Source organism: Lactuca serriola, chromosome 5 (assembly GCF_051521515.1).
Source record: "Lactuca serriola cultivar US96UC23 chromosome 5, Lser_US96UC23_V15, whole genome shotgun sequence".
Taxonomy (NCBI): Eukaryota; Viridiplantae; Streptophyta; class Magnoliopsida; order Asterales; family Asteraceae; genus Lactuca; species Lactuca serriola.
In genome coordinates this window covers 177,382,891-177,391,536 of record NC_136412.1, presented here as the reverse complement: position 1 = coordinate 177,391,536, position 8,646 = coordinate 177,382,891, and positions in this window count along the sequence as shown.

Genomic DNA, 8,646 nt, shown 5'->3' with positions numbered 1-8,646 from the left:
TTTGTTGAACTTTTTGATCAAGTAATCTCGTTCAAAAAAGAAATTATACGTATAACCATTAAAAAACGGTCATATTTTTAATGTATTTTGAAAAATAGTAACAACCTTCATATATAAAAATTATTTATCTAAAAGAGAGTCGTTGGGCAACGGTCAATAAATGCTTCTATATATACTTTTTTTGTCAATTTCATATCAGTGCTCTTTCATTTTATATTTGTAAAAATTTTGTTTTTGTTATTCATTGCCACCATTTGCATCATATGTATATCTTACTATTATACATGATTGGTGTTTCAATGAAAAGCATTTCAAATGAAAGTATTTTCGAGGATAAGAAAATCTCTAAAGAAAGGTGAGAATATAGATAACCTCCCCCTCTAGTTTTTTGCATAATGTGTCCATGCATATACTTCCTAATATAATATAACATCTACAAATTGTCATATTATTGAAGATGGTATGACTAACTTGTGATGTCACCTCAAAGTTTAAGTCTTGTTCAAAACAATATTATAACTTTACCTTATATTAAGTAACCACTTTGTTTATCTTTCCCCATGTGAAGGCCATAATCAAAGAGGATATCATCAACCTATTTTCTCTAAAACCATTTATCTATTTCTTATAAAAATCATATATCTTTACATAAAATGAAAACTAAAACTTAAGTTTTTAAGCATATCTATTGGTATGTTCTTAATGAATTTATCACCAATATAACGTTAATAACTTAAATGTATGTATTTAAAAAATTTTATAATAAATTCGAGGTAAAGAAAAGAATGACTCTAACATGATTATGAATACTTTTCAATAAATTTTTTCTTCAATAAGAAAATCAATTGAGATTTATTATATTTCTCATTGCCCCGACCCCTTCTTAGGAACCTAAGGTTGGAATCCAAAAGATATGTATCATGAGAAATGAATTACATTCAAGATTTTCTTCAATATATTTATAAATATTTTTGAGAAAATTTATATGGCTTGCCAACTCTAGTTTCATTTGTGTTTGTTGTGTGAAATTAGGTAGATTGTAACATATTTATTTGTTTGACTAACAAATTGTGAATGACATACAAGTAAATGACAATGATGCGACAACATATCTAAAATAACTTCATTATACAATAACTATTTTTTTTATTATTCTATAAAAGGTAAACTACATAATTTATTTAAACGTAACAGGTCCATCCAATAGCCCCCACCCCTCTTCTCTAACCATTTTTCTTCACACATCATCCTATTTACTAATAAAACTTGAGGATGTTCATGACAGATCAATCAATCTTCAATGGGCGTACACTAGACGTAGCTCGTTGTCACCACAACAGGCGTAGCTCGCTGCCGTTACGACGAATGTAGATTGTCTATCAATATCCTTAGTCAATCAAGCCTAATTTCCATTTCAAAGGAAAATTGAATCAAGATTTATGGTTTCAAATTCTTGGGGGTTTTTCCAAGATGAGTAAAGAATTCGTTAATAAGTGCCTTCCTAGGGTATAGTCTATGTTGAAATCACATCCATTATGTGAGTTTTTGGTTTCATTCATGTTAGATTCAAATGAATGTTTTGTACTTGGTTAAATCATCATTATGTGTTGGAGTTGTCTATTCCTAGTGATATTCCTATTTTGTTAAGTTCAACCTTCTTGACATCTGTAATATTATTATTGATGGGTTTTAGCCATAAGAACATCCTATGTGCTCATACAAACCCTAATGCTTGGATCTAGGTTTCTCTATTGTACATGCAATTCATCCAAGACTATAAACCCTAGATCTAGCATATGATAATCAATATAACATATAAATTAGGGTTTAGATCATACCTTGATTGTTATGTAGCAATAACAATCTCAAATCCTTCTTGTATTGACTTTAGAAAGCTTAGAGTCACAAATGTCACTCCTCTAATGGTTCACAAACACCAAGAGCAAGAGGATGAAGAAGAGAAGAGAAGGAGGCTGCCCAAAACATGTGGAAACCCTAGAAGGAAGCTTGGCCACGTTTTTGGGGCATAAGGGTTCTTTAAATAGTGAGACTATTAGGGTTATCTAACAAGGAAACCCTAATTTGGATGCTTAAGCCCTAAGCAACCCATGGGCTCCTTCCTTAAAGGCCTTGGGATGATTTCTAATAGGTTTCCCCATAGAATTCATCCACTCCTTTAATATGGAGTCAATTAGCTCAATATTCAACTATCATGCAATTGACAGTTCTAGTCCCTTAGTTTAATTAATGTCTTTTAGCCACAAACTTAATTCTTATTAATTATTGACTAATATTAATTAAACAATATGATTTATCCTTTAATATATTATTCTCATAATATATTAATAAATCATATTTAATCCTTTCTCTCCATTATTCATCCTATCAAGTTGCTTTGGTGAAGGCAACCCAAAAGTACCATGCACCATCGGGTCAAGTACATACCAAAATAGTTATGGACTTAGACACTAATCCAACAGTCTCCCACTTGGATAAGTCTAATAACTATTATGCATATGACTTCAAATCTTGATCTACAATCGTAGCTTTCCAAAGCCACTGTCAACTCTGATCATATTAGATACGCATGTCCTTTAGATAAGGGATCATATATTCCTCCAATCTAGATATCGTATAGACTGAGACATGGATCTAAATCATTCTCTCTGTCTATGTGCTGTTTCCCGATTTTAGATTTATGAAGACTGACAACAGACTTTAATTGAACACATCAATTTAGTCCCGGCTTGGCCAAGTGCTTAGGTGCCATCACTAAATCATCGAGTGGCCCACATATATCGCTTTTATCCTACTTTGGATAAAAGGAACGGATAAACTTTGACTCAATGCTCGCTTGCACTCACTTACCAAATCACACACAACAATATGTTTTATAACACCAAGTTACTGGTGCGTTTACATATTATCAATGTGCAACTGATTCGCGAGATACAACTCACACATCTCGGTTTCAATAATATAAGATATTATCGTCTCACCAATCACTCGTGATAAAATCCATGAAGTGATCCAAGTGAGCGTGGGTTTAATCCAATGCTCAAATCATATTCATAAGCACTCATGAACGTTGCAGCAAACATTTGCTTATGTTTAATACTCTTTAGACAATCCACACACCAATTCATGACAATCTTCATTCATATCTACTTCCAACATATGAACGACTATGGCCCGTTCGAATAATTTGACTGTTCTAAACTGATTAAATTATTCAGGAAGTCAAAACATGCAAAGTGAAACACATGAATAATACTAATCCCATATGGCCTCAAACCTTTGAGTATAAATAAAACACCTTTTATTTATCACCATATCGATTACTCATTATTTGTTGTTTCGGGTAATCAACTTCTTACTTGAATTATTACAACACTTGTCCCATGCTCTTAGCATGCACACAATGTTTACCTATGGTTCTTACTTTTTGAAATAGATCAAATGAACACATTTCCAATCATACTCATTTCACAACTCCTAATCCTTTTTTCATAAGTGAAAGAATATCAAATTCTTGCCACTTATAGAATATGTTAGATTCTAACATTTTATGCAATGATCCTTTCGTAATGTCACTGCACTAAAGTCACAATGACTATTGCCAATGAAATTACAAAGTCCTCTATCAGAGATTGTTATAAGATAATTCCATATATGTGATGTCTCTCACTCAAAGTACATTCCTTTGAACATCATTTTGCATAAAATTTATAATCTAGACATAGATTCTCAATATCCAATTCCCAATATGGAAACATTTCCATATTTTCCATATGACAACTCATTCTTAATAGAATCTTTTCTATTCATAATAACGTCGATATGGTCCATCCAATACTATACTTCCAACTACTCACAAGCGACCAATCCTCGTCGAACTTTGGATTGTCTTTTAATAGTTGTTTAATTATCTTAGTCAAACCGATTCTTGTCCTTTTCCCTCTAAATGCGCTAGACATTTGGAAAATTTTAGAATGGTCAAATATTATAGCATTTGCAATTGATCCTATACCCGAAGCGTATGGGACACGATGCATAATGTCTTACATAAAGATTCGATACTTTATCAATCTTCTGCCATAATATTTTATGTGCTACGTTCTCTCAATTCGAAATATGAAGAGGAATGCCGTCATCATAATTGAAATTTAAGAACACACTATGTATCCTTTGACTAATATTATTAATATTCAACAACCTAAGCCTTTAGATTTGAAATGAAGCATAATATTCTCTCCCTTAATTATAGCAAAACAACTAATCAACCCTTAAAACTTTGCAAAGTATGACTCTTGTTTTCTATAATTAATATTGCTAACTTGCAATACTTGCCTTAATAATCATGCAATCATAACATTTATGCTCCCACTATCACGATGATTATTACAAACATAACACTTATGCTCCCACTAGCTTTGACATGTATTCAGAAGCAGCTTAACTTTCAGAAAAACAATGCCTATTGAATTTCTTTAAGTTCATATTTCTAATACCCAATGCTTTGATAATTTTTTATCAAGGCTTCTTAAACTTATACATCTTTGCCTTAGATAGTTTATATGTGTGTCTTAAACAATTTAGACTAATTGCCAAATCTCATAATTCGAATCATGGAAAGGGATATCGTAACCATAATCGAATTCGAGAATACAATTTTTCACAATCACTATCTTCTTAAAATCTTTCTTAGTGAAAGCATTTCCTCACAGTCATTTTCATGAAGGAGGAAATCTTATGACACTTAGATTTTAATGGTGTGTGTGTTCCTATCCATGTGAATTTTTCAAAACCAAAGTTTGCGATAAATCCAAACTCATATGGACCGAACTTTCTTAATCTTGATTTCTTGCCTTATGGTAACACAGCTGCCCACCATGTCTTCCAAGTAGTTAAGCAGCTCACCCTTTCCTATCAATGTACTTTCAATTGATCAAGGTCCTTGCCTTTTATGCATTCAAATGAGAACTCATAGGACCCACATGCATAATTAACTCAATTGGAACGGCATAGAAACAAGATAGTGTCAACACGATAGGTTGTAAACCTCTACTCGTGTGTTAGTGATGATCGATAAGGTTTATTCTTGATTTTTTTCTTGAAACCTTTCAAGACCATTAAGACTCTCACTGACTCATATAAGATTCTTTTGTCAATAAACATTTCTTGACAAACAAATATTCAAGAGTTAGTGTAGCCTTTATCAAGACAACACATTTCATAAATTTGGTCCTAGTTGGTCTTTGTCTTATCCAAGACATCACAACTTTCCAATTTCAAATGTGCGAGAATAGGAAAGCCTTTTTCCAACTTCTACATTTGATGAATGTTATAAACCTTGTTAAGACTTGTCACTTAATGTCACAATCTTAACTCTAAGACTTGTTTTGGAATGAAGTATGATTGACTTCTTGATTTTAACCATTTCTTCAATTCTTGATTCCTCTTCTCAGACATACAATTGTACTAAGACTTACTTAGAGGATCAATTGAGATATGGTTCTTAATCATTAAGACATATCATAAAGCATAAAAGGTACTCTCCCTTCTTCTTAAAATAGAGAAACTTTTATCTTTCTGCCTACTTGATTCTTCATATTCGTTCTGCTATTGATTTAAACCTTTTCAATCAATTCAGAATTACACTTAATCTTGTAAGTATAATCACATTTACTAAACTTTTAATAAATCATGATGAATATCTTTTTTACTCTTGTGGTGGACTTAATCAACACACAACTTTGTGTACTCGATCTCCTAGTCCTTCACATGACACTTTGTCAACGAATTTGTCTAATTTCCAAATATGAAATTTCTCATTCATCGTGCAACCAAGTTGCATGATTCCAAGTTTCTGTCCAATTGAACCTTGGGTGATGAGAAACTCTCCCTATTTGGTAAATTCTCGACATTTCCACAAACACCATAATTAAGAATCACATCCACTCGTTGTAGAAATATATGAACATCAATTTTTCATAACGATTTCATTGCAAGGAAATAAATAAATGAGTCAAACCAAAATTTATTTTATTCATAAAAGCAGCGGAAAACATTTGTCCTTACAATGCAAAATCAACTAAAAAACTATGTAGTCAAAATTCCTAACAACTCTATCTAAACATTCTAAGCTCAAAATCTAATCTTCAAATGCATGAGATCGAGATCCATTTCTTCGTGATTAGACTCATCTTGCTCTTTCATCAAGCTTCCTCTCTTTTCACTGATCCTGCAAAACATTCAAATGCAATCTTATCACATCATGTATTAAGAATCAACGAATGGGAACTTAATGGAGTTAGATAGTGGATTTTACCTGAAGCACAACCATACTCTTTGACTCTCCCATCTTCTGGGCTCTTCAGGCTCTTAAGCAGACTTGTATCCAACACCCTTTCTCTTGGCAGCAAACGCAGGTCGGTTCTCCTAGAACGTCCTCGGAAGCATGGTTGGTTGACTTTCCCAACAAATATGCTCTATTTCTTTGCCAAATCATTTCTGATTCAGCAGCAATGAGCATGTAAGTTAGGTCAATGAGGTTATCGTCATGATCCATCATATAATACTTTCTTTTGAACTCATTATATGATTCAACTTATCGATGTGTGATTTCATTCCTAGAACGTGGGCACACACGGGTTTACCATCTTCATGTTTCATTTCCAATAGGGCTTTAGTGACATTGAACCTTTCAATTCTTCTGGGTTAGGGAGAATAATTTGAGGAGGAGGAGGAAGTGAAGCATGATTTCTTGTTCCTCGATCGAATCGTGGAATATCATCTTCATGTGGAATGCTTGTTCCACAGGAATTGGGAAGACCATAGTTGTCGTACTTTTACATCTACAAAACGGGAGAAAAATAATTCAAGTTAGTTGATTGATTGAGTCCTTAATAAGTCACCCAAATGAGATATTAAGGCTAGGACCCAACACAATACGCTACAACCTAGAAAAGGGATGTCGTAATCTAGTTGCAGAATATTTGAAGGTAAGTGAATGACGATTCATTAATTTCCACCAACGAAAAACAAAAAAGAAATTTAAGTTTTAAATCTATGAAAACTCCTAGATCCTTTGAGATTCATTGAACATTTCAACAGCATGTTTAAATCTCGATATGCCCCTCTAGTTTGTGACTGGGATGCCGAGGATCACAAAGTGGGTGTGAATAACCATGCAAACTTACATGGTGCCCCCACATGTTACAGTCACCTATTCGATGTGCCGGTAAACCACACACGCTCCACTAACATCTTCGCAAGGGTACAAAGTGTAATTTCATGGAATTGCATCAATTCACTTTTGCCTAAAGTAACTAAGATTGGGAATTAGTAAAACATTTAGTTACTTTTGTACTTCATTATACTTATAATGGAAGGCTTTTGTCCTATCCTACCCGTTCGGCTAACGACCCTCCACCAGTCAAGAGTGCGGTGGGTAAGAGTGGATACCCATTCAATCGCCATTTTATAGGCAATTTCCTTAAACACCCCTTATAGACCAGCTTCGTGAATGAGGCCTACTAACGGTAAGACTGACTTTTACTCATACATATATATAATGTTAGACTTTTAATGTTATATATAGTACAGGGTGTATTTTACACTTTTAAAATACTAGGTGGTCAAGTTTAAGAATTATACTTTTAATTCAATTAAATTGTAAACCAAAACTTTTATGGATTTATTAAATCTCTTTTAATTATACACCTTAATTAATTAATAAAACCATAAGGGTGTGATATGAACTTTTCAAAACATCACTAGGGTTTTAGAATTTAGCATTCCTACATTAAACTTTTAATCAACTTTTAAATTCCAAAACTTGAGGGCAAGTTTTGAAACATTTCAAAACATTAGGGTTTAGGATTTAAATATACATCAAAATTAAACTTTTAATCAAAATTTAAATTCCAAAACTTGAGGGCAAGTTTTGAAACCTTTTCAAAACATTAGGGTTTCAACTATTTAAATTTCAAAACAAAAACTTTTTGAGTTCAAATTTAAACTATAAAACCTAAAAGGGGAAAATTGAAACTTTTCATAACACAAGGATCAAATAACAAATAATATAAATTAAACAATTAATTTTATCATTATCTATATTTGACCTAATTTCAATTTCTTGAAATATAAGTTACCCAATTAATACAAATAATCAAACTTTATCATATAAGGAAGTTATTATCTAATCAATTGGTAATTATCTTTTGTTTAATCAAGGGTATACTCATAAATATGTATAAAATCGGATTTTAATGATCTAAAACAAATAAGGCAAGTATTCATGAGTAAATCAGGCAGGTGAGCAAAAGATCGATTTTGCAACTTGAACAAACATACAAGGCATCAATACAATAGAAACCAATCAAGGCTCTGATACCACTGATAGGTTTTAGCCATAAGAACATCCTATGTGCTCATACAAACCCTAATACTTGGATCTACGTTTCTCTATTGTACATGCAATTCATCCAAGACTATAAACCCTAGATCTAGCATATGATAATCATTATAACATATAAATTAGGGTTTAGATCATACCTTGATTGTTATGTAGCAATAACAATCTCAAATCCTTCTTGTATTGACTTTAGAAAGCTTAGAGTCACAAATGTCACTCCTCTAATG